The sequence below is a fragment of the Somniosus microcephalus genome, chromosome 29 (genome assembly GCF_052327205.1).
Source record: "Somniosus microcephalus isolate GS21.2 chromosome 29, FLI_Smic_1.0, whole genome shotgun sequence".
Taxonomy (NCBI): Eukaryota; Metazoa; Chordata; class Chondrichthyes; order Squaliformes; family Somniosidae; genus Somniosus; species Somniosus microcephalus.
This window is the reverse complement of record NC_141015.1, coordinates 15,661,904-15,688,054: the sequence shown is the minus strand read 5'-3', so window position 1 is coordinate 15,688,054 and position 26,151 is coordinate 15,661,904.

Sequence of the window (26,151 nt, the reverse complement as noted above, 5' to 3'; positions counted from 1 at the left end):
AGATATTTTCGCCTCACTATCTGGAGGGAAACGCTTTACGAAGATTGATCTGGCCCAAGCGTACCTACAAATGGAGGTAGAAGAAGCATCTAGGAAATACCTCACGATAAATACTCACAAAGTTCTTTACCAGTACAACCGACTGGTCTTCGGAGTAGCATCAGCTCCGGCTATTTGGCAGAGGGCGATGGAACAAGTCCTGCAGGGGATCCCGGGGACCCAGTGTTATTTGGACGACATCCTGGTTACGGGCGGAAATGACAGTGAATACCTTGCCAACCTGGAGCAGGTGCTCACTAGATTACGAGAATATGGGCTACGAGCCAACCGCCCAAATGCGAGTTTTTCAGGAAACAAATCTCGTATTGTGGTCACGTGATTGATGAAGAGGGGTTACATAAGTCCCTGGACAAGATTGAGGCAGTAGTCAAGGCTCCAGCACTGGAAAATGTGTCACAACTGAGGTCGTTCCTCGGGCTGGTGAACTACTACCATAAGTTCTTGCCAAACTTGTCTACAATTCTGCACCCGCTGAATGCCCTGCTGCAAACTGGAGTAGCATGGAAATGGAGTGATGAGTGTAAGCGTGCCTTTCAGAAATGTAAATGCCTAATCACCTCAAAAGAAGTATTGGCCCACTACAATCCATCACTACCGATTCGGTTGGCATGTGGTGCGTCTCCCTACGGCATTGGAGCGGTGCTGTCACACAAATTCCTTGACGGTTCAGAGAGGCCAATAGCCTTTGCGTCACGCTCGTTAACTTCAGCCGAGCGTAACTATGCCCAGATTGACAGGGAGGCCCTCAGCCTGGTGTGGGGGGTGAAGAAGTTCAATCACTATCTGCATGGGCAGAAATTCACCTTACTGACTGATCACCAGCCTCTTGTCTCCATCTTTAACCCAAAGAAGGGCGTTCCGGTGATGATGGCGCAACGGCTGCAAAGATGGTCCCTTTTTCTAGGGGCACATCAATACGACATAGAGTACAAGGGCACGAAACAGCATGGAAACGCTGATGGACTGTCGCGCCTGCCACTGCCTACGGTGGAGAAAGCACCTGCAGTGGACCCTGTTGAGATATTCCATTCAACCATAGTCGAATGTCTACCTGTTACAAACTCAAGTATAGAAAAGGAAACCCAAAATGACCCGACACTCTCTCGGGTCTATGATTTAACGGTGAAGGGATGGCCAGCACATGGCGACTCACTGTTGCCAGCATTCTCACCAAGGAGAGAACAGCTGTCAGTGTGCCGGGGGACCTTGATGTGTGGATCCCGAGTGGTAATTTCACCCAAGTTGAGAGATAGAGTGCTCAATGAGCTTCATGAGGGTCATCTGGGAGGGGTGAAAATGAAGAGCCTAGCCAGGGCGTTTGTGTGATGGCCGGGAATCGATAAAGAAATCGGAGAAATGACCAAGAGATGCACAGGATGCCAGAAAGTCCAAAACGCTCCACCACAGGCCCCACTACACCCATGGGAGTGGCCCTCATTTCCATGGCAACGGGTACACATTGATTTTGCTGGTCCATTTATGGACTCAATGTTTTTAATCGCCATGGATGCACATTCGAAATGGCCAGAGGTCATCAAAATGTCCTCCACCACCACGGAGAAAACTATTGCAGTCCTACGGACCATCTTCGCCAGGAATGGCTTGCCAGAACAGATTTGCTCCGACAATGGACCCCAGTTTGTGTCCGAGGATTTCCAGAGGTTTTTGAGGAATAATGGGGTAAAGCATTACACATCCACCCCATATCATCCAGCCACAAATGGATTGGCTGAGAGGTTTGTTCAAACCTTTAAAAAAGCGATAAAGGCGATGTATAATGACAACATACCACTGCAACACAAGGTGGATAATTTCTTGTTTGCTTACCGAAATGCGACACATGCAGTCACCAACCAAACTCCAGCCATGATGTTCTTTAACCGTGGGTTAAGATGTCGCCTGGACTTGCTCAAACCAAACATAAGACAAGATGTTGAGAATAAGCAATTCCAGCACATCAATGAAAAGCCAACCAAGAGCTTCAAGATAGGGCAACCAGTCTTGGCCCGCGACTACCGAACAGAAAAATGGCAGCCAGGAACGATATGCACACGGCAGGGACCACTAATGTACACAGTGGACGTTGGAGAGAGCACCGTGAGACGCCATGCTGACCAGATTCTAGAGTCACAGGAACAAGTCAAACCCATACCACGAGCAGGCGCACCTGGTGATGAACCTGAAGTACAGATTGTGTCTACCTCAGAATCAGTGGTATTGGAAGCTGACGAACCAACCAATGACAATGAGCCAGAATCGACTCCGCCGCAAGAACAGGATACTCGAGAAAGGCGCTATCCAGACAGGATCAGGAAGCCTCCTCAAAGATTGAATTTATAAATGATTACTTTCAGCTGATGTATATAGTACAAAGAAAATTGTAATTGTAATGAGTTATTATTTAATTGTTAAATGAATGTTATGTACTGTTTATCTAAAAGGGGAGGAATTGTTGTGTATGTACCTTTAAGGGAGAACTGCTTTTATACTGCAGTACCGGCAGTGACCACACCTGTATATAAAGCCGTAGCAGGCTTCTGTACTTTCAGTTCCAGCATACTCTCTGTTCAGTAAATACCTGTTATTACCGTTCTCCTGCAGTCCGTGTGTTATTGACACGCGGACACTATAGAAATGGTTCCAGTTCCTCAGGAATCTAAAGCCCTCCCTCCTACACCATCTCTCCAGTCACGCATTCATCTGCTCTATCTTCCTATTTCTGTACTCACTCCGGAGATTACTACCTTTGATGTCCTGCTTTTTAACCTCTTTCCTAGCTCCCTAAACTCTGCCTGCGGGACCTCATCCCTCTTCCTGCCTATGTCGTTGGTACCGATATGGACCACGACCTCTGGCTGTTCACCCTCCCCACTCAGAATGCCCTGCAGCTGTTCAGTGACATCCTTGACCCTGGAACCAGGGAGGCAACATACCATCCTGGAGTCACATCTGCGGCCGCAGAAACGCCTGTCTGCTCCCCTAACTATTGAATCCCCGATCACTATTGCTCACCCTCTCCTCTTCCCCCTGCCTGTGCAGCTGAGCCTTCCATGGTGCTGTGGACTTGGCTCTGGCTGCACTCCCCAGAGGAGCCATCGCCCTCACCAGTACTCAGCACCGAATACTGGTTGGTGAGCAAGATGGGCTCAGGGGACTCCTGCACTACCTGCCTGGTCCTCCTCTTCTGCCTGACGGTCATCCATTCCCTCTCTGCCTGCACACTCTTAAGCTGCGGGGTAACCACCTCCCGAAACATGCTATCCACGTAGCTCTCAGCCTCACGGATACACAGCAGTGACTGCAGCCGCCGCTCAAGCGCCGTAACCCAGTGCTTGAGCTGCTGTAGCTGGCGACACTTCCCACACATGTGGTTATCCAGACCACGGGAGGTGTCCAGGACTTCCCACACGGCACAGGATGTGCATTCTACAGGTGTTCTAATTACAGACTATTTACTAACCTAGCTGGAATAAACTTAAAACTTTAAGAAAGACATGTAAAAACACTTACCAGATATTCACCAATCAGCTCCCTCTTTTTGAATGTTTAGTTTTGAATCCCGACTCTTAATTTAAACCAATGCCCAAGATAAAGAGAAGAAATACTGACCAACCAATCACTTCCCTGCTTTCCTTTGACGTCACTCCTTGTTTTTGTTGTCAGGTCTGCTGTCTCCGCTCTCGGGCCTCGCTCTGCTGCGCTCTTTATATCCTCAGGCTCCGCTCTTGCTCCCTCTCAGGTCCACTGCCTCTGCTCTCGGGCCTCGCTCTGCCATGCTCTTTATATCCTCAGGCTCCGCTCTCGCTCCCTCTCAGGTCCGCTGCCTCCGCTTCCCTTTTATGCTCCACACGAGCCTCCTACCACTCTAATTTCTTTAATTCTGCCCTCTTGAGTGCCCCTGATTTTAATCACTCAACCATTGGTGGCTGTGCCTTCTGTTACCTGGGCCCTAAGCTCTGGAATTCCCTCCCTAAACCTCTCCGCCTCTCCACCTCTCTCTCCTCCTTTAAGACGCTCCTTAAAACCTACCCCTTTGACCAAGTTTTGGGTCATCTGTCCTAATATCCCCTTATGTGACTTGGTGTTAGATTTTGTTTTATAATGCTCCTGTGAAGCGCCGTGGGATGTTTTACTACATGGAAGGTGCTATATAAATGCAAGTTGTTGTTGTTGTTTTAATTAATCTCACCCACTTCTATTTCTTTCCCCCTCATGTGCTTATCTAGCTTCCCTTTAAATGCATCGATACTACCCGCCTCAACCACTCCCTGTGGACGTGAGTTCCACATTCTCACTGCTGATGTTTTGCAGGCACCATGAGCATCGGTGCGGTGGTTGCCCAGGACCTGTCTGCTATATCTCACATCGACAGCTATTGGAGCAAGGCTGCTGGTTGTTGAACATAAGAACATAAGAACATAAGAACTATGAGCAGGAGTAGGCCATTTGGCCCCTCGAGCCTGCTCCGCCATTTAATGAGATCATGGCTGATCTGATCTTGGCCTCAACTCCACTCCCCTGCCCGCTCCCCATAACCCTCGACTCCCTTATCGTTCAAAAATCTGTCTATCTCCACCTTAAATATATTCAGTGACCCAGCCTCCACAGCTCTCTGGGGAAGAGAATTCCAAAGATTCACGAGAGAATTCCTCTGAAGCTGGGCACTCCCTCAGGGATCTGTATGGGAGCAGTCAGGCAACTAGCAACAAGAGTGTTGAAGCCCTGCGTTATCTGGGGGGCCACCATGGTGAATCCTGACAAGACCGACAACAACAACTTGCATTTATATAGCATGCTTGGGAGGAACTGGTGACTGTGGACCTCTGGTTCCCAAAGCTCTCCACCACTGGGGTTTTCCTCACCTCATATCAGGGTCTATTGTAGACTCATTGATAGAGATTGATTGCTACGATTAGTCAACAACTCCATTATCGTTGTATCATGGAACAATGAGGATGGTAGAAGGCAAACTAGAAGACATTGATCTTTTCTCATCTCGCAACTCCTATGTACCTTTAATGTATAAAACCTCCCAAAGCACCTTACAGAGGGGTAGAAAAAATATATAAAGGAATGAAAGCTGGGCCATGGTGGGACAGTTAGAAGGGGTGACTAAAAACTTGGTTGAAATAATTAGGTTTTGAGAAGACTTTTAAAGGTGAAGTAGAGAGGCAGAGACTTTCAAAGAGTTAGGGCTGAGGTTGCTTAAGGCTCTATAACTAGTATAGGGTTAAAGAGAGGACATGATACACAGAAAGCCAGGGTTGGACAACTAAATGGTACCACAGGTTGGAGGAGGCTGGAGGAGTTTGCAGGGATAGGGTGGAGAAAAGCCATGAACGGACTTGAAGATGAGGGTGAGGAGTTTTAAATCCAGTTCTTTGGGGACAGGAAACCAATGTAGGGCCAGGGTGTGGCTGGCAGGTGAGATTTAATGCAGGATAGGGTAGTGGCAGCTGAGTATTGAACCAGCTGAGTTTATGGAGGGAGAGGGATGAGAGACCAGCAATAAGGACATTGGAGAAATCAAGTCCAGAGGTGACAAAACATGAATAAAGGTTATGAGGTCACTGGGGCTGAGGTCAGGGCAGAGATGGGCAATGTTGGAGGGTGGAGGTAAGCGGTCTTGTTGATGGATTAGATGGTGAGATTGCTTTAGATTGGAGCCCCAGGTCTAGTTTCCTAGCTCCGTTAGACATGCAGTACTGTCCGGATGTGAGATTTGGGATGTGGGTTCCTCTGTAGATGCACCCAAACTGTGCAGGTTAGTTCGCACACTCAACCAATGAGTGAATGAACTGCTGATGGTGATGGCAGGCCTTGTGAAGACCAAGTCAAGGGGCTCAGCCACTGAGGGAACCCCCAAACAGGCCCTTTGGCCAGCAGGCTCCCAGCTCTTCCACCTGCATTTGTTCCCCCTCACTCCTGCCCTGTGCTTAACCCCCAAACTCACCAAGTGACCCACCAACTGGACAGTGCATGCCCTTGTACAAGTGGGTGATGCGAGGTGCTGTGAGGTGCTAGAGCCAGTCAGCACATTGGGCTCTACCACTCCCTGGTCATGGGACGTACTGTATTCTCTTCTGTGTCCTGGCCATGATGGGTTTTTAAAAAATTGAAGATGAGCAAAACTTGACAGAGCAACTTACCGTGTGGCGGTTGTGCAATTGGAATCGACTTTGCCATATGGACCTTTTTCTATCATGTGGCTCCTGCTTTTATTTATTCATAAAATTTGCATATGATTTGGATTTTGGGCTAGCTTCAGACCTTTTTACAAATAAATAAAGATTGTCATATCAGTAAACTTTCTCAAGCACAATTTGCTAGGATTCATCGTGTTATGTCTGACATTGGTGATAGGAACTCGATTGCCTTGGCCTGAGCACATGGAGTTTGATAGTGCTATTATCGTTGTATTGTGTCTGACATTGGATATAGGTATTCGATTGCTTTTGCCTGTAGAGTGTGTTTGGATCAGCCATTAAAAGCAACATGAACTGAGCTCTGCTTATGGCCTCTGGATTATCTTTGTAAACGCAACACATCGTTGTCCATGTTACAGAGCCTGCTTGATTTTCTTTCCTTAGGTATCAGCCTTGCCTCAGTGGTAGCACTCTCGCCTCTGAGTTGGACAGCCGTGGATTCATAACCCCACTCCAGAGACTTGAAGCACATAATCTAGGCTAACACTTCAGTGCTGCACTGTCGGGAGTGCCGTCCTTCAAATGAGATGTTAAACCGAGGCCCTGACTGCCCTCTACGGTAGATGTAAAAGATCCCACGGCACTATTCGAAGAAGAGCAGGGACGTTCTCCCCTGGTGTCCTGGCCAACATTTATCCCTCAACCAACATCACTAAAACAGATGATCTGGTCATTATCTTATTTCTGTTCCTGGGAGCTTGCTGTGCGCAAATTGGCTGCTGTGGTGCTACATTGGCTGTGAAGCGCTTTTGGACATCCTGGGGATGTGAAAGGTGCTATGTAGATGCAAGTTATTTCTGTCTTTAACGCACAACCTATTACCAAGCTCAAACAATGGGATTCAACAAGATTTTGTTTAATGCTAACACTAGACAAGTGAAAGTTGGCTGAAGTGTAAAGCCACTGAAATAAATGGAGTTTGTGTTAAGTAGAGATGACACCCATAGCAGAGACTGTGTCCTTTCACACTGATAAACACTACGAGTGAGACTTCACAGATGCCAACATTCATATAACACACAGAAATAAAGAATGTTTGCTTTTTCAAACAGCAAGCAAGTCTGGGCTGGACACCACAGGGCACGTTGTCTATCTCAGTACATCTAAGCAATAAGTAATATCGAGATTAATTTCACTAACGATTCAGATTGTTATTTAAATCCGAAAAGTTACCTTAAGTGTGTGAGTGAGTATAACCCACTCAAAGCAATCTTGGCCTCTGACAAGAGGGACATATTTGGGTATAATTGAGCCTGTCCTAATACTCCTGGCAGTCTGGCCAGCGGAGGCTACTATGGTATCAACACAGAGAGCAGGGATCGCACATGGGAGCTTTGACCCATCAAGTCCATTCTTGCCATGGAACATCAAGCTCAGACTTGGAACATTCCTACATAGAGCTGCGTAGAAATTACAACATGGAAACAGGCTGTCCATCCCAGCTGCTCCCTGTTGGCGGTTATCCTCAACATGAGCAGTACTCCTAATCCCATGTGCCTGCCCTGTTCCCATATCCCTTTATCCCCCCCTTTCCTTCAACCACCCAGCTAAACTACGCTTATAAGTTGAGATGGGCCAGGAAGTTCCTCGGAGCTGCTCCTGGAAACAGTCTGTTTCTCTCTACTCTGTCACACCTCCATAATTTCAAACACCTCGATCAACTCACCTGTAATCCCCTCTGTTCTAAAGAAAACAGCTCCCATTTTTCAAGGCTTCCTGATCAGTGTGATGAAGGCTGATTGTGGGCCAACTGAAGCAATGTGTGCGGCGAAATGTGCCCAGACACCTTCAGTACTGTGACGCAAGGATGTTGTGCTGCTACACAGCTGGTGTAAGAACAACACGAGGCAACCAAAGCGTTTTCACTGCCCTGAAACCTAGAGCCACACTTCGCTTACTGCCAGCTCAACCTGTGTGGTGCGGAAAATATCTACCCCATGTCTCAATGATATCCTGCGTGAGTTGACCATGGTACATGACCTCTTGTTGTCCTCTTGTGTTCTTTGTGGCCTTTGATATAGTTGGCTATTCCATTCTACTCCACTTCCTGTCCACAATGGCCTCTCTTCATAGTCAATACAGCTCCTGCAATGGCTTCTCCTTCCAAGCTCGTGTTGTCAACTCCAGCATGTTCTAACCTTGGCTCCTTTCTGCTCATCATCTCCTTGCTGTGACTTAATGAGGCCTGTAAGCATGGAGTCAGCTTCCAGTGGCACCCAGCTTTAGCTCTCCGCCACCATCCTCTACTCCGTGACTGCTGCTATTCTTCCTGAAAATCAAGTTGTCAATGAGCCAGATCTTCCTCCAGGTAAATATTGACAAGATCAAAGATTTTCTACTTGGTTCCCACCCCCTTGCACCCCGCACCCCCCCCTGAAATTTCAAACGCTGGTCTCCAATTTCCTTTCCTTTCCTGGATCGCTCAAGAGGACCCCAATGGTGTGTAAACTTAGTGCGCTGTGTGACAACGAGTTGAGCTTCAAACCCAACATCCAGTCTATCGCCATCATGCACTTCAATCTCCACATGATCACTGGCCTCCATCGCTGCTTCACTCCAAGTGTCAGTGAAACACACATCTACATTTTAGTCTCCTCCAGACTCAACTTCTCCAGCATTTGTCCATACGGTGCAAACTTCAACTCATCCTGGACTCTGCCGCCAGTATCTTGCCATGTACTAACTCCTGCTCACCTCGATTCCGTTCTCACTGGCTTCCATCCCTGGCACATTGATTTCAAAAGCCTTATGCTCATTTACAAATCCCTTCATTGCTTCTCCCCACTCTCCCTCTGCAACCTCTCTCCCTCCCTCCTCTCTGCTCACCGGCTGCGGCCTGGTGACGCAGGCCTACCCACCCGCCAGCCAGCCAGCCTCTCAATCTGGGCTGGCTACGGCTGGGAAACAGATTCCAAAAATGTTAATCCTTTGCCATTAAATTTGACAAGACCTACCGCAAAACTGACCTCCACCCCTCCCCGTTAATATCGGGTCCTATTCACACCTTCTTAAAATCCAAGTAACAAGTCATAAATAGCACTGGGATTACAGACCACTTGAACAACTTAAAAGCCTTTGGTTTCCATGTTGTTCGTACAACCTCAATGGGAAGGGGTGGGCTCACTGTTCCATTTCATGAACTAACCAGACAGATACAAGAACAATCCTTAAGGTGAATCAGCTTTCTATAATTTGAATTTATGCTTGTTTCTGTTGATTTAAATGCTTCTGGACTCATGTAACATCACATCAGCATGGATTCCAGCGCTCTCCTGGCCGGCCTCGCACCTTCCGCCCTCCGCAAACTTCAGCTCATCCAAAGCACTGCTGCCCGTACCCTAACTCGCAATGAAGTCCCCAACTGGCTCCCCATCCGGCAATGCCTCAACTTAAAAATTCTCATCCTCGTGTTCAAATCCCTCCATGGCCTCGCCCCTCCTTATCTCTGTTAACTCAGAGACTAGGGTCCTGAATTTAAATAAAGGAGACTACGATGGTATGAGGCGCGAGTTGGCTAGGATGGATTGGGGAATGTTACTTAAAGGGTTGACGGTGGATAGGCAATGGCAAACATTTAAAGATCGCATGGATGAACTACAGAATTTGTTCATCCCTGTTTGGCATAAAAATAAAACAAAAAAGGTGACTCAACCATGGCTAACAAGGGAAATTAGGGATAGCATAAGATCCAAGGAGAGGACATATAATTTGGCCAGAAAAAGCAGCAAACCTGAGGATTGGGAGCAGTTTAGGATTCAGCAAAGGAGGACAAAGAGATTAATTAAGAGGGGGAAAATAGATTATGAGAGTAAGTTTGCAGGGAACATAAAAACTGACTGTAAAAGCTTATATAGATATGTGAAGAGAAAAAGATTGGTGAAGTCAAGCATAGGTCCCTTGCAGTCAGAATCAGGGGAATTTATAATGGTGAACAAAGAAATGGCAGACCAATTAAATACATACTTTGGTTCTGTCTTCACAAAGGAGGACACAAACAACCTCCCAGAGATATCGGGGAACATATGGTCTACTGAGAGGGAGGAATTGAATGAAATCATTATTTGTAGGGAAATGGTGTTAGGTAAATTGACGGGATTGAAGGCCGATAAATCCCCAGGGCCTGATAATCTACATCCTAGGATACTTAAGAAAGCGGCCCTAGAAATAATAGATGCATTGCTGGTTATCTTCCAAAATTCTATAGATTCTGGTACAGTTCCCATGGATTGGAGGGTAGCTAATGTAACCCCACTATTTAAAAAAGGTGGTAGAGAGAAAATGGGGAATTATAGATCGGTAAGCCTGACATCGGTAGTGGGGAAAATGCTAGAGTCCATTATAAAAGATGTAATAACAGAGCACTTGGAAAACAGTGACAGGATCGGACAAAGTCAACATGGATTTACAAAAGGTAAATCATGCTTGACTAAGCTATTGGAATTTTTGAGGATGTAACTGGTAGAATAGATAAGGGAGAACCAGTGGATGTGGTGTATTTGGACTTTCAGAAGACTTTCGATAAGGTCCCGCATAAGAGATTAGCGTGCAAAGTTAAGGCACATGGGATTGGGGGGAAGGTACTGTCTTGGATAGAGAACTGGTTGGCAGACAGGGAGCAAAGAGTTAAAATAAACAGGTCTTTTTCCGATTGGCAGGCAGTGACTAGTGGGGTACTGCAGGGATCAGTGCTAGGACCCCAGCTATTCACAATATATATAAATGATCTAGACGAGGGAATTAGATGTAATATCTCCAAGTTTGCAGATGACATAAAGCTGGGTGGACGTGTGTGCTGTGAGGATGATGCAGAGAAACTCCAGTATGATTTGGACAGGTTGGGTGATTGGGCAGATGCATGGCAAAAGAAGTATAATCTGGATAAATCAAATCAAATCAAATCAAATCAACTTTTATTGTCATTGTTAGTGCACAAGTGCAGTACAACGAAATGTAGGCTTGCGGCTCCCGAGAGTGTACATTTGGATTAAGACATTTAAACATTCAACATACATTTGGCTTGTAGTATATTAACATAAATATGACCATAATAAAGTGCATTGGCAGATGTGCAGGCTTTAGAGTTTATTTGTGGAGTTCAGTAGGATGACAGCCCTGGGAAAGAAGCTGTTCCTAAATCTGGTCGTACGGGTGTGAATGCATCTGTAGCGTCTCCCAGATGGTAGGAGGGTGAACAGACTGTGGCTGGGGTGGGTAGGGTCTTTGATGATGGACCGTGACCTCCGTAGACAGCGTTTCTGGTATATGTGCTCTATGGTCGGTAGCCGGGTGCCGGTAATGCGTTGGGCAGTTTTGACTACCCGCTGCAGGGCTTTCCGGTCATAGTAGCTACAGCTGCCATACCATACTGTGATACAGTTTGTCAGGATGCTCTCTATAGTGCAGCGGTAAAAGTTAGAGAGGATCAGGGGTGACAGATTACATCCCTTCAGCCTCCTTAAGAAATATAGGCGCTGCTGGGCCTTCTTCACCAGAGAGGAGGTGTTGAGGGACCAGGAGCGGTCTTCCGTGATGTGGACTCCGAGGAACTTAAAGCTATCCACCCTTTCCACCACAGCCCCATTGATGTGGATGGGGGTGTGACTTCCGCCTTTGGACTTCCTGAAGTCCACAATGATTTATTTTGTTTTCTTGGTGTTAAGGGCCAGGTTGTTATCGGCGCACCACTTCACGAGATGCTGGACCTCCTCCCTGTAGGCTGACTCATCGTTGTTGGTGATCTGGCCTACTACCGTGGTGTCATCTGCAAACTTGATGATGGTGTTGGAGCCATTAACAGCCACACAGTCGTGGGTGAAGAGGGAGTAGAGGAGGGGGCTCAGCACACATCCTTGTGGGGCCCCCGTGTTCAGGGTCGGGGGGGGGAGGTGTGGTTACCTAATTTGACAGACTGGGGTCTGTTTGTTAGGAAGTCCAGGGTCCAGTTGCAGAGGGAAGTGTTCAGGCCAAGAGTTTGGAGTTTGGTGGCCAGTTTGTTGGGGACGATAGTGTTGAATGCTGAGCTGTAGTCTATAAACAGCATTCTGATGTAGGTCTCCTTACCATCTAGGTGATTCAGTGCCGAGTGTAGAGCAGTTGTGATTGCATCCTCCGTTGATCTGTTTGCACGATAGGCAAACTGGTGTTGGTCAAGGGAGGCAGGAACACTGGCTTTGATGTGGGCTAAGACCAGTCTCTCGAAACACTTCATTATGATGGGTGTGAGTGCGACAGGTCGATAGTCGTTCAGACACGTCACAGCCGTTTGTTTAGACACAGGAATAATGGTAGCGGTCTTGGAGCATGTAGGGACTACTGCCTGGGCCAATGACAGATTGAAGATGGCGGTGAAGACATCAGCTAGCTGATCAGCACATTCCTTGAGTACCCATCCAGGGATGCTATCCAGTCCAGCAGCCTTTCGTGTGTTCACTCCGCGTAGAACACCCCTTACGTCGGAGGTCGACAGAGTGAGCACCTGGTCTTCCGGGGGTTGCGAGGTTATCCACTTCAGTGGCAAAAACAGGAAGGCAGATTATTATCTGAATGGCAATAGATTGGGAAAAGTGGAAGTGCAACGAGATCTGGGTGTCCTTGTGCACCAGTCACTGAAGGTAAGTGTAGTGTATGTACCTTTAAGAGAGAACTACTTTTACAGCTCCTGTATACTGTAGTACCGGCAGTGACCACACCTGTATATAAGCCTTGAGCAGGCATCTGTACTGTTAGTTTTTAGACTACCCTCATCCAGTAAACACCTGTTGATTGTTGATCTGCAGTCTCCGTCTATTTATTGAAGAACACCATATCTTAAGATTCATGGATTCAACAGTGGCGACGAGGTCGATTCGAATCTACCTGCAACTCTGCATTTCCTCCCAAGGATTCGCTCCGGGAGGACAGTGGAAGAAAGTCGAGGCCAGAAGCACGGGCGTCGACCACGAGCAACCGCCCAGTCATCCGGCAGAGAGACATCGCAGGGGAGGCTGTTGAGAGCTGGGCTTGGTTCTCCAACCACGACGATCCAGCAACAGGCTGGCAACAGGTACAGCGCAGACCCTTCCCGGACAGCGGCGGCTGGAGCCGACCGACAGCACAGAAAAGGCCGAGCAGCGTCGACGGGGTAAGAGAGAGGGTAAAGCGCACAGGGCACAGCCGGGGGTTGAAGACCGAGCGGCGTCGACGGAAAACAAAGAGAGAGAGAGGGTAAAGCACAGCCGGGGTTCAGGACCGAGCGGCGGCAATGAGAGAGGCGCACAGGAGAACGCGCAGAGCGCAGCCAGGGCTCAAGGGCTGAGCAGCGTCCGCGGGGAAAGAAAGGAAGCGTGGGAGACGCCATTTGAGCTGCAGAGAAGAAGGGAGAGCACGGGAGACGCCATTTTTGAAGCCGCAGCAGAGCAGAAGGGCGAGCGCGGGAAGAAAGGAAAGTGCGGGAGATGCCATTTTGAGCCAGCAGAGAAGAAGGGAGAGCGCGGGAAACGCCATTTTAGCCAGTCTAACCACACCCAGGGATGCCGAAGAGTGGCAGTGTCACAGCGTTCGACAATGAAGTCGAAGATTGGGCGGCATATGTGGAACGCATTGAGGTGTACTGCAAGGCGAATGAAGTGCCAGATGCCAGGAAAGCACAGGTTTTGTTGAATTCCATGGGTGCAAAAACGTATGGCTTACTGCGAAACCTAGTAACCCCAGAGAAGCCAGTAGATAAGGAGTTCGAAAGCATAGTGGAAATCCTACAGGACCACTTAAACCCCACACCGCTGCTGATAGCAGAAAGATTTAAGTTTCACAAAAGGAACCAGCATAAAGACGAAAGTAATGCTGAGTATTTAACGGAACTGCGCAAGCTATCGAAACACTGCCAGTTTGGAATGGGACTAGCAGATACGTTAAGGGACAAGTTTCAAAGTGAAGGAACCCAGAAACGGCTTCTATCAGAAAAGGATCTTACGCTGGACAAGGCTTTCAGCATGGCAGTATCACACGAAGCAGCCGCACGGGGCGCTGCAGAGATACAACGGAGACCACAAGAATATGGCACCAATGAAATGTCATATGGAGCAGGGAAGCGTTATCGCTGCGGCAGAACAACACATGACCAGAAGGATTGTTGGTTCAAGGACCAAGTGTGCAGACAGTGTGAAAAAGCAGGACACATAGCAAGAGTCTGCAGGTCAGGGAAGAAAACCAGCAGCAAGAAATCTCCACAGGAGAAGTACAAAAAGGTACATAAGGTGACGGAGAGTAGTTCAGGTGAACAGAAAAGTGATACAGACTCCGGAAGCAAGGAGCTGGGTTGTCTGAAACGACATAATGTAATCAAAATGGAGGATCACCAGACTATCTGGGTCACGCTCAAGATAGACGGAGTCCAAGTGAAAATGGAATTGGACACAGGATCAGCCCTAACAGTCATAAACCAAAGGGACTACAAGCGGCTATTCTCACATATACCCTTGAAAGCTACAGAGATTGTCTTGAAGACGTACACGGGGCAAAAAGTCTACCCCAAAGGAAAAATAAGGGTGAACGTGATATACAACGGCCAGGAAATACCAAAAATGGACCTATATGTATTGCCAGATGGAGGACCACCACTACTAGGACGTGAATGGATCCGGAAGATACAATTAGATTGGCATTCCATACAGGCACTGAAGGTTGAGGCCAAAAAGAATGACGACGTCACACCTAGACGACTGTCAAAAATGTTAACTGACGCACAAGAAGTGTTCCAGGAGGGACTCGGAACACTAAAAGGCATAACAGCGACGATTTAAATAGAGGAAAATGCAAGCCCAAAGTTTTTAAGGCCTTATGCGATCCGCCCAGCCGTCGAAGCAGAGCTGGAAGGTTTGGAACGTTCAGGAGTACTGTCTAAAGTGGACTGGAGCGAGTGGGCTACACCCATCGTTCCTGTAATGAAGAGGTCGTTGAGTAATACGCCTGGGGAACCAAAGAAGGTTCGCATCTGTGGGGACTTTAAGGTGACAGTGAACCCAGTCCTTCACACGGTACAATATCCGCTTCCGCGGATTGAAAATATTTTCGCCTCGCTATCTGGAGGGAAACGCTTCACTAAGATTGATCTGGCCCAGGCGTACCTGCAAATGGAGGTAGAAGAAGCCTCGAAACAATACCTCACGATCAACACTCACAAAGGTCTCTACCAATACAACCGGCTGGTGTTCGGGGTAGCATCGGCTCCGGCTATTTGGCAAAGGGCAAGGGATCAAGTCCTGCAAGGGATTCCAGGGACCCAGTGTTATTTGGACGACATCCTGGTCACGGGCGAAAATGACAGTGATCACCTCGCCAACCTGGAGAAGGTGCTCACTAGATTGAAGGAATATGGGCTCCGAGCTAATCGCCACAAGTGCGAGTTTTTCCAGAAGCAGATCTCATATTGTGGCCACGTTATTGATGAAGAGGGGCTACATAAGTCCCCTGAAAAGATTGAGGCAGTAGTCAAGGCTCCAGCACTGGAAAATGTGTCACAACTGAGGTCGTTCCTCGGGCTGGTGAACTACTACCATAAGTTCTTACCAAATTTGTCTACAGTACTACACCCACTGAACACCCTACTGCAAACAGGGGTACCATGGAAGTGGAATGACGAATGTAAACGAGCTTTCCAGAAGTGCAAAGAATTGATCACATCAAAAGAGGTGTTGGCCCATTTCAACCCAGCACTACCAATTCGGTTGGCGTGTGATGCATCACCCTATGGTATTGGAGCGGTGCTGTCGCACAAATTCCCAGACGGGTTGGAGAGGCCAGTAGCCTTTGCGCCTCGGTCACTAACCTCAGCCGAGCGCAACTACGCCCAGATTGACAGGGAGGCCCTCAGCCTAGTATGGGGAGTAAAAAAAATCAACCACTATCTGTGTAGGGGGTTTCTCTTGCTCGTTCTTGTCTCCTACCAGGCTTCGTGCAATAATTACCCTTGAGTGGTTCGACCCACTCTCCCCTACGGTTCTAGACCTTGGGCTTAGTTGCAGGGGACTGTAGTGCAGAGAAAGACTCAATAGACCAGGTTGAATAGCACGAAATGGATGCTTTTATTATTAAACTGTTTGCAGCATTATAAAATACATGTCATAAGCACAGATTAAAGCAACTACAAGCATGCACATATCTATAAACTTAGTTCCATGGAAATGGGAAACACACGGCACATCGAAAAGGGGGAAACACATTACGATTACCCTTACCCCCTCCCCTAGACCTAGACTAAGTTTCGACCTGAGGAACTCGGAATCATGCTCACCACTTTCAGATTCGCAAAAGAGGGGGGGTTCGCAGCCTTTTGGCACAGCTTTCCGTCGTCACGTGGATTTGGAAACTTCTGGCGCAGCTTGTTTTTCTCTCTCTCAGGCGATGAGGCAGTGGACACAGCCTCGATGAGCGCACGTCATGACTGAATCCGTTAACAGTTGTTGAAGAACTGGATGTCCATGGGAGATTCCGAGAGTTTCTGGCCGGATGGTATGTCGAGGCCCTGACTGGCTAGGCCCGGAATGTCTCTTTTTATCCGGCCTGGATCGTCGGTTTTCCTGAGGGTGTCTTCTTCTTCGGCCTGGGTCGTCGATGATCTCCCGACAAAAGTACCCGGGCCACCCTCCTTCGTCTTCCCGTCGTGGTTGAGCCTTGCCTGGCCGAGCTGGCTTCCCAGCCAAAGTCTTCTCGTCGTCACCGAAGTTACGAATTGTACCGAAGAAGTGAATCGTCCTACAAGTGAAGCGTAGCCGTCGAGGTGAAGCGTTGCCTCTAGTGTGCCTTTACGAGAATCGCGCTGATGGACTTTTCAAATCCATAGTTATACCCTTTTGGGACAGTCTTATCTCCCGCCAGATCATAGTCCAGTCTTTGTAATATTTTTGGCGGGCAGAAATCTCTGCAGGGGCGCTTTGTCTTGTAACGGGAGCCGGTGATAGCTTAACTGGCCTTCCTGGCCGATAATGTCTTTTACTTTGTCACCGTAACTCGGTTCGCATATTGATCGGTCTGGAGATTGCCCTTGATGGCTGTTAAACGGTCTTTCCTTTGTACAGTAAATGGGTTTAAGTGTTCATTCAATTGTCCGCCCATATTTTGATGGGCCCCATCCTGTTACCTGAAACTGTCTTGTACTTAGAATCCAATTAATATGTATGCTCAGTTCCCTGAGTTTCGGTTTCCTGATACTGGCTTTCGCGGGCTTACTGTCCTCAATCCACAAGCCTGTCTGGCTTGCAGTAACAGAATTCAAATGGTCCCAGAAACTGATCACGAGGTCCGGTGGCCATTTTGTATGCCCCTTTTTATCAAAGGTTTTTCTGTATAAGCTTCTTTTGGTCAATAAAGCTGTATTATTAATCCTGTTTTCTTGCGTGATTAGTTAATGAAAATTTTCGAATCTTACATCTGCATGGGCAGAAGTTCACCTTGCTGACTGACCACCAACCACTTGTCTCCATCTTTAATCCAAAGAAGGGCGTTCCGGTGATGACTGCACAACGGCTACAAAGATGGTCCCTTTTTCTAGGGGCGAACCAATATGAAGTAGAGTATAAGGGCACGAAACAGCATGGAAACGCTGATGGGCTATCACGCCTGCCACTGCCTACTGCGGAGGAAGCACCAGCAGTGGACCCTGTCGAAATATTTTATTCGTCGATAATTGAACGCTTGCCAGTAACTAACGCGGATATAGAGAAGGAGACCCGAAATGATCCGACACTGTCTTGGGTATATGATTTGACGGTGAAGGGATGGCCAACACATGGCGACTCATTGTTGCCAGCATTCTCATCCAGAAGAGAACAGCTGTCAGTATGCCAGGGGACAGTGATGTGTGGATCCCGAGTGGTAATTCCACCCAAGTTAAGGGAGAGAGTGCTCAATGAGCTTCACCAAGGCCATCTGGGAGGGGTGAAAATGAAAAGCCTTGCTAGGGCTTATGTGTGGTGGCCCGGGATCGATCAACAAATCGAGGCCCTAACAAAGAGCTGCTCAGGATGCCAGAAGGTCCAAAATGCACCACCACATGCCCCTCTACACCCATGGGAGTGGCCCTCCTCTCCATGGCAACGGGTGCATATTGATTTTGCTGGTCCATTCATGGACTCAATGTTCTTAATAGCAGTGGATGCGCACTCGAAATGGCCTGAGGTGATCAAAATGTCCTCCACCACTACGGAGAAAATGATTGCAGTCCTACGGACCATATTTGCCAGGAACGGCTTGCCAGAGCAGATTTGCTCTGATAACGGACCACAGTTTGTGTCCGAAGAGTTTCGGAAATTTATGAGAAGGAATGGGGTAAGGTATTACACATCCACCCCGTATCATCCAGCCACAAATGGATTGGCTGAGAGGTTCGTACAAACCTTTAAAATGGCAGTAAGTGCCATGTGCGATGATGAAATTCCACTACAGCATAAGGTGGATAATTTCCTGTTAGCCTACAGAAATGCGACACATGCAGTTACCAACCAGACCCCGGCCATGATGTTCTTTAACCGAAGGTTGAGATCTCATCTGGATTTGCTCAGACCAAATGTGCGAAGAAATGTTGAGAATAAGCAATTCCAGCACATCAATGAGAAGCCGACAAGGAGCTTCAATGTAGGACAACCAGTCTTGGCCCGCGACTACCGAACAGAGAAATGGCAACCCAGAACGATATGCACACGGCAGGGGCCACTAATGTACACATTGGATGTCGGGGTGAACATTGTGAGACGCCATGTCGACCAGATCCTAGCGTCACAGGAACGAGTCAACCCCATGTCTCGCGTACCTGGGGATGAACCCGACATACCGGTAGAATCTACCCCAGAAACAGTAGCAGCGGAAACTGATGAACTAACCGACGACAGGGGGCCAGAATCGCCTCCGCACCAAGAACAAGACACTCAGGAAAGGCGCTATCCAGAAAGGATCAGGAAGCCGCCCCAAAGACTGAATCTATAAATGGACTATTTCAGTTAATGTGCATGTTAAAGTGTTAACTCTTATTTGAATGTTATGGTACTGTTAATCTAAAAGGGGAGGAATTGTTGTATATGTACCTTTAAGAGAGAACTACTTTTACAGCTCCTGTATACTGTAGTACCGGCAGTGACCACACCTGTATATAAGCCTTCAGCAGGCATCTGTACTGTTAGTTTTTAGACTACCCTCATCCAGTAAACACCTGTTGATTGTTGCTCTGCAGTCTCCGTCTATTTATTGAAGAACACCATACCTTAAGATTCACGGATTCAACAGTAAGCATGCAGGTGCAGCAGGCGGTTAAGAAGACAAATGGTATGTTGTCCTTCATAGCGAGAGGATTCGAGTACAGGAGCAAGGATGTCTTGCTGCAGTTGTAAAGGGCCTTGGTGAGGCCACACTTTCAGTATTATGTGCAGTTTTGGTCGCCTTATCTGAGGAAGGATGTTCTTGCCATGGAGAGTGTGCAACGAAGATTCACCAGACTGATACCTGGGATGGCAGGAATGACGTATGAGGAGATATTGGGTCGATTAGGCTTATATTTGCTAGAGTTTAGAAGAATGAGAGGGGATCTAATTGAAACTTATAACATTCTAACAGGGCTACACAGACTAGATGCAGGAAGGATGTTCCCAATGGCGGGGGAGTCCAGAACCAGGGGTCACAATCTAAGGATAAGGGGTAAGCCATTTAGGACTGAGATGAGGAGGAATTTCTTCACCCAGAGAGTGGTGAACCTGTGGAATTCTCGACCACACAAGGCAGTTGAGCCAATTCATTAAATATATTCAAGAAGGAGTTAGATATATTTCTTAAGGCTAAAGGGATCAAGGGATATGGGGAGAAAGCAGGGACAGGGTACTGAGTTTGGATGATCAGCCATGATCTCATTAAATGGCGGAAGAGGCTCGAGGGGCCAAATGGCCTACTCCTGCTCCTATCTTCTATGTTTCTATGTTTCTATGTAACCTCCTCCAGCCCTACAACCCTCCGAGGTCTCTGCACTCCTCGAATTCTGGCCTCTTCCATTTCCCCGATTTTATTCGCTCCACCATTGGCGCCCGTCAGCTGCCTGGGCCCTAAGCTCTGGAATTCCCTCCCTAAACCTCTCCCTTCCTTTAAATTGCTCCATAAAACCTACATTTTTGACCATGCATTTGGTCATCTGTCCTAATATCCCTGCTTGTGGCTGATTTACAAAAAATAATTGGTCCTGGGATGTGTGTGTCGCTGGCAAGCCAGCATTTATTGCCCATCCCTAATTGCCCTCGAGAAGGTGGTGGTGAGCCGCTTTCTTGAACCGCCTTTGGTGTCAAATTTTGTCTGATAATGCTCCTGTGAAGCACCTTGGGACATTTTTATTATGTTAAAGGTGCTATATAAATGCAAGTTGTTGTTGTTTTTACTTAGGCCACACTGCTCCAAAATCCGCTGCTGCACTCGCTACGCCACATTCTAATTATTTTCCCAGCAGATCGTGGCGTAAAGTTGCCCCGAGAGGATCGGGGAGCACAGGGTGTCTAACTGATGTGTTCGTTGCCAATAACGCCGTTGCAGTGATGTTATTTTGCGATTGCTTCAGGATTCTTTTATGTAATCGAAAATGAAAGGAATAGGAATAACTTTATTAAGACATGACTTGTAGCCATGGTTCAGCCTCTTCTGACATAACTCCCCCTCTGGTGATCTGACTGAATCACCATCTGCATTCAACCAGTTGCTAATGATACGTTGTCAGATCCTGAGTGTTAAAGGAACATCCCAAGCTTATGTGTTAAAACTGGCATTAAACACTGACACTTTTCAAAGATAACTTCCTGGTTTTTTTGTGTTGACTGTGTTAGATCCGTGTGTTAAAGGAGACACGGAATGCAGGAGTTGATTTAACAAGTGTTTACTGAACAAAGTCTGGAGGTGAACTAACGACACAAGACGCTACACAGGCTTATATACCCGAGTGGTCACTACTGGTACTACAGTATACAGGGGCTTCAAAAACATAGTTCCTCTTAAAGGTACATACACTAAAATTCCTCCCCTTTTAGATAAATAGTACATACCATTTTAAGTAATCATTAAATAACATTTTTACAAGAATAATAATATACACATTTGCTGAAGTTAATCAATTACAAATTCAGTCTCTCTGGAGGCTTCCTGACTCAGTCCAGATAACGCCTCGGTGGTGTAGTAGGTTTCGGTGGTGTAGTAGGTTCTTTTGGCAAGGTCGATTCGGCTTCAATGCCAGTGTTGGGTTCATCTGGTTCCAGTATCACCGGATCGGAGGTAGATACTATGGGTATCTCTGCTTCATCACTAGGCGTATAGAGTTGTGGTGTAGGTTGTCCTTTTTCGGATGACTCTATGATCTGGTCAGCATGGCGCCTTATTATGCTTTCTCCAATGTCCACGGTATACATCAGCGGTCCTAGTCGTGTGCAAATAGTTCCAGGCTGCCATTTCTCGGTACGGTAGTCCCGGGCCAAAACGGGTTGACCCATCTGGAAGGTTCTGGTTGGCCTTTCATTCATGCTTTGAAATTGCCGGTTCTCTACGTCCCTTCTGACATTTGGCTTGACCAAATCCAGCTGGCATCTTAGGCTTCTATTGAAAAACATCATGGCGGGGGTTTGGTTTGTAACCACATGTGTTGCATTCCTGTACGCAAACAAGAAGTTATCTACCTTATGTTGTAGATTTATGTCTTCATTACCCATGGCCTTTATGGCCTTCTTGAAGGTCTGGACAAACCTTTCAGCCAATCCATTGGTGGCGGGATGGTATGGGGCGGACGTGTAGTGCTTAACCCCATTGTTTTTTAAGAACTTCCTGAATTCTTCGGATACAAATTGTGGTCCATTATCAGAACAGATCTGTTCAGGCGGCCCATTCCTGGCGAATATGGTCCTTAATACTGTGATGGTTTTTTCCGTGGTGGTGGAGGACATCTTTATTACCTCCGGCCACTTGGAGTGTGCATCCGCCGCAATTAAGAACATTGAGTCCATAAATGGACCAGCAAAATCGATATGTACCCTTTGCCATGGAGATGAGGGCCACTCCCATGGATGTAGAGGGGCTTGTGGTGGGGCGTTTTGGACCTTCTGGCATCCTAGACAGCTCTTGGTCATTTCTTTGATGTCTCCATTGATACCTGGCCACCACACAAACGCTCTGGCTAAGTTCTTCATTTTCACTCCACCCAGATGCCCCTCGTGAAGCTCCTTTAGCACTCTATCCTTGAGTTTGGGTGGAATCACCACTCTGGATCCACACATCAAGGTTCCTCGGCACACTGACAGCTGTTCTCTTCTTTGCGAGAATGCTGGCAACAGTGGTTCGCCATGTGCTGGCCATCCCTTCACCGTTAAATCGTAGACTCGTGAGAGAGTCGGGTCATTTCGCGTTTCCTTTTCAATGGTAGAATTTGTCACCGGTGGACATTCCACTATGGTCGAGTGGAACATCTCCACTGGGTCCACTGTAGGCGCCTCTTCCACTGTTGGCAACGGTAGGCGCGATAACCCGTCAGCATTCCCATGCTGTTTTGTTCCTTTGCATTCTATGTCATATTGGTGTGCCCCTAGGAAAAGGGACCACCTCTGTAGCCTTTGCGCTGTCATAATGGGAACGCCCTTTCTAGGGTTGAATATGGAGACGAGGGGTTGATGGTCAGTCAACAAGGTAAATTTTTGTCTGTGTAGATAATGGTTGAATTTCTTCACCCCCCACACCAGGCTGAGTGCCTCCCTGTCGATCTGGGCATAGTTACGCTCAGCTGAGTTCAATGAGCGTGACACAAAAGCTATCGGCTGCTCCGAGCCATCAGGGAATCTATGCGATAATACCGCTCCCACGCCGTAAGGGGATGCATCGCACGCCAGTCTGATTGGCAGTGATGGGTTGTAATGAACCAACACTTCCCTCGACGTGATCAAGCCTTTGCATTTATGGAAGGCACGTTTACAGTCTTCGCTCCATTTCCAAACTACTCCCGTTTGTAGCAGCACGTTAAGAGGGTGCAGAACCGTCGACAAGTTTGGCAAAAATTTATGATAGTAATTTACTAATCCCAGGAACGACCTTAATTGTGAGACATTTTCAGGTGCTGGGGCTTTTACGACCGCTTCAATTTTTTCAGGTGACTTATGCAACCCTTCTTCGTTAATGACATGGCCACAATATGATATTTGTTTCTGGAAAAATTCGCACTTGGGGCGATTTGCTCGTAGGCCCCGTTCTCTCAGCCTCGTGAGCACCTGCTCCAAGTTGGCAAGGTGCTCGTTGTCGTTTTCTCCTGTTACAAGGATGTCGTCTAGGTAGCATTGAGTCCCCGGAATCCCTTTTAGGACTTGCTCCATAGCTCTTTGCCAGATAGCCGGAGCTGATGCCACTCCGAAAACCAGTCGATTGTACTGGTACAGGCCTTTGTGTGTGTTTATCGTGAGATACTTTTTAGAGGCCTCCTCAACCTCCATCTGTAGATATGCCTGTGCTAAGTCAATTTTGGTGAAACGTTTCCCTCTGGACAGTGAGGCGAAAATATCTTCTATCCTCGGAAGAGGAAACTGTACCGTGTGAAGAACCAGGTTTACAGTCACCTTGAAGTCCCCACAGATGCGAATTTTTCTCTGTTCTTCAGATTTATCATTATTCAACGTTTTCTTCATGACCGGGACGATGGGTGTTGCCCACTCGCTCCAATCTACCTTGGATAACATGCCTGCTTTTTCCAAATTCTCCAGCTCTGCCTCGACGGCTGGACGAATTGCGTATGGCACCGGCCTTGCCTTAAAAAACTTGGGAATTGCCGCATCTTCCACTTTTATTGAGGCGGTGGCGCCTTTCAGGGTTCCTAGTTCCTGTTGAAATATTTCTTTGGCGTTAGCCAAGATTTCTTTAAATCGTCCAGGTATGACGTCATCATCGTTTTTTTCTTACTGGTCACCGTCAGTGCCTGAATGGAGTGCCAGTCTAAACGTATCTTTCTGATCCATTCTCGTCCCAACAACGGTGGACCACCATCTTGCAGAACATATAAATACAACTTCTGTATTTCCTTGCCGTTGTATACAACAGGCACCCTTATTTTCCCTCTGGGGTATACTTTCTGCCCCGTATATGTCTTCAAGGTAATGGATGTGTCTTTCAAAGGTATATGCGGAAATAGCCGCTCGTAATCCCGTCGACTCATGACGGTCAGAGCTGATCCTGTATCTAGCTCCATTTTGACTGGGGATCCCGCTATCGTGAGGGTAACCCAAATGGTCTGGTAATCTTCTTTGGCAATTACATTATGTAATTTGAGACAGCTTAGTCTCTTGTTTCCGGAGTCGCTATCGCTCTTCTGGTCTTCGGAGCTACTGTCCGTCATCATTTGTACCTTTCTGTACTTTTCCTTATTGACCTTTTTACTGTCAGTGGATTTCTTTCCAGATCTGCATACACGTGCAATGTGTCCCATCTTTCCGCATTGCCTGCATGATTTGTCCTTGAACCAGCAGTCCTTCTGGTCATGGGTGGATCTGCCGCAGCGATAACATCTCTCGAAACCCCGTGTCATTTCATGGGTGCCGAAGTCCTGTGGCTTTTGCTGTATCTCTGCAGCTCCTCTTGCTGCTGCTTTGTATGATACAGCCACACTGAAAGCCTTGTCCAGTGTCAAATCTTTCTCAGAAAATAGTCTTTTCTGTGTTCCTTCGCTTAGGAGACCGCAGACGAATTTGTCTCGTAGAGAATCTGCCAGTCCTGCCCCGAATTGGCAGTGCTTTGACAGCTTTCGTAATTCGGTGAGGTAATCAGCGTTACATTAATTCTTGTGCTGATTTCTCCTGAAGAATTTGAACCATTCCGCTATCAGCAGCGGTGTTGGGTTTAAGTGCTCCTGTAAGGTATCAACAATCTCCTTAAAATTCTTGTCCATCGGTTTGGCTGGAGTGATCAAGTTTTGTAACAGCCCGTATGTCCTTGCGCCCATCAGATTTAGAAGTACCGATGCCTTTTTATCATCCGCTACTTCATTCACCTTGCAATATACCGCCACTCTTTCCACATATGTGGTCCAATCTTTTATATCACTATCGAAAGCAGTAGTATTGCCAGTCTTTGGCATCTTGAAAATCTAAAATGGCGCTTCCCGCGCTTTTCCTCCGTCCCCGATGGATCAAAATGGCGCCTCCCGCGCTTTTCTTTCTTCCCCGCCGAGTTAAGATGGCACCTCCCGTGCTTTCCTGCCGCTGCCGCTGCTGCCAACGCTGTTCTCCGCAGTTCCCGTTGCGACCTGCAGCTTTTCGCGGTATTTCTATTTATTTTTAAAAAAAAATTAATATATCGCTTCAATAGTTTCTCCGTTACTTGGAGAACCGTTCCCGTCGTGGAGCGGACCCTCTGGGACTTTCCCCTCCCTCTGCTCGGTCCGAACGCCGACCTGCCTTGCAGCACCGGACGCGCCCTGAGTGCTCCACCCTCTCTCTCTCTTTGCTTCTGCTTCTCGACTCGCTGCCCGGCCCCGTTGCAGCGCCACCCGATCGAGCTCTAGCCCGCCGCAGCCCAGGAAGGATCAGTGCACTACCTGCCACCAGCCCGTTTAGCTGGTGAAACCACAGTTTTTTTTCTTGCTTCTGGCTTCGACCTTCGTCTGAGGAATCGATCCCCTTGAGGTGCTGCCGAATTGCAGGTAAGTTCGTTTCTAACTCGTCGCCACTGTTAGATTCGTGTGTTAAAGAAGACACGGAATGCAGGAGTTGATTTAACAAGTGTTTACTGAACAAAGTCTGGAGGTGAACTAACGACACAAGACGCGACACAGGCTTATATACCCGAGTGGTCACTACTGGTACTACAGTATACAGGGGCTTCAAAAACATAATTCCTCTTAAAGGTACATACACTACAGACTGAAACTAAT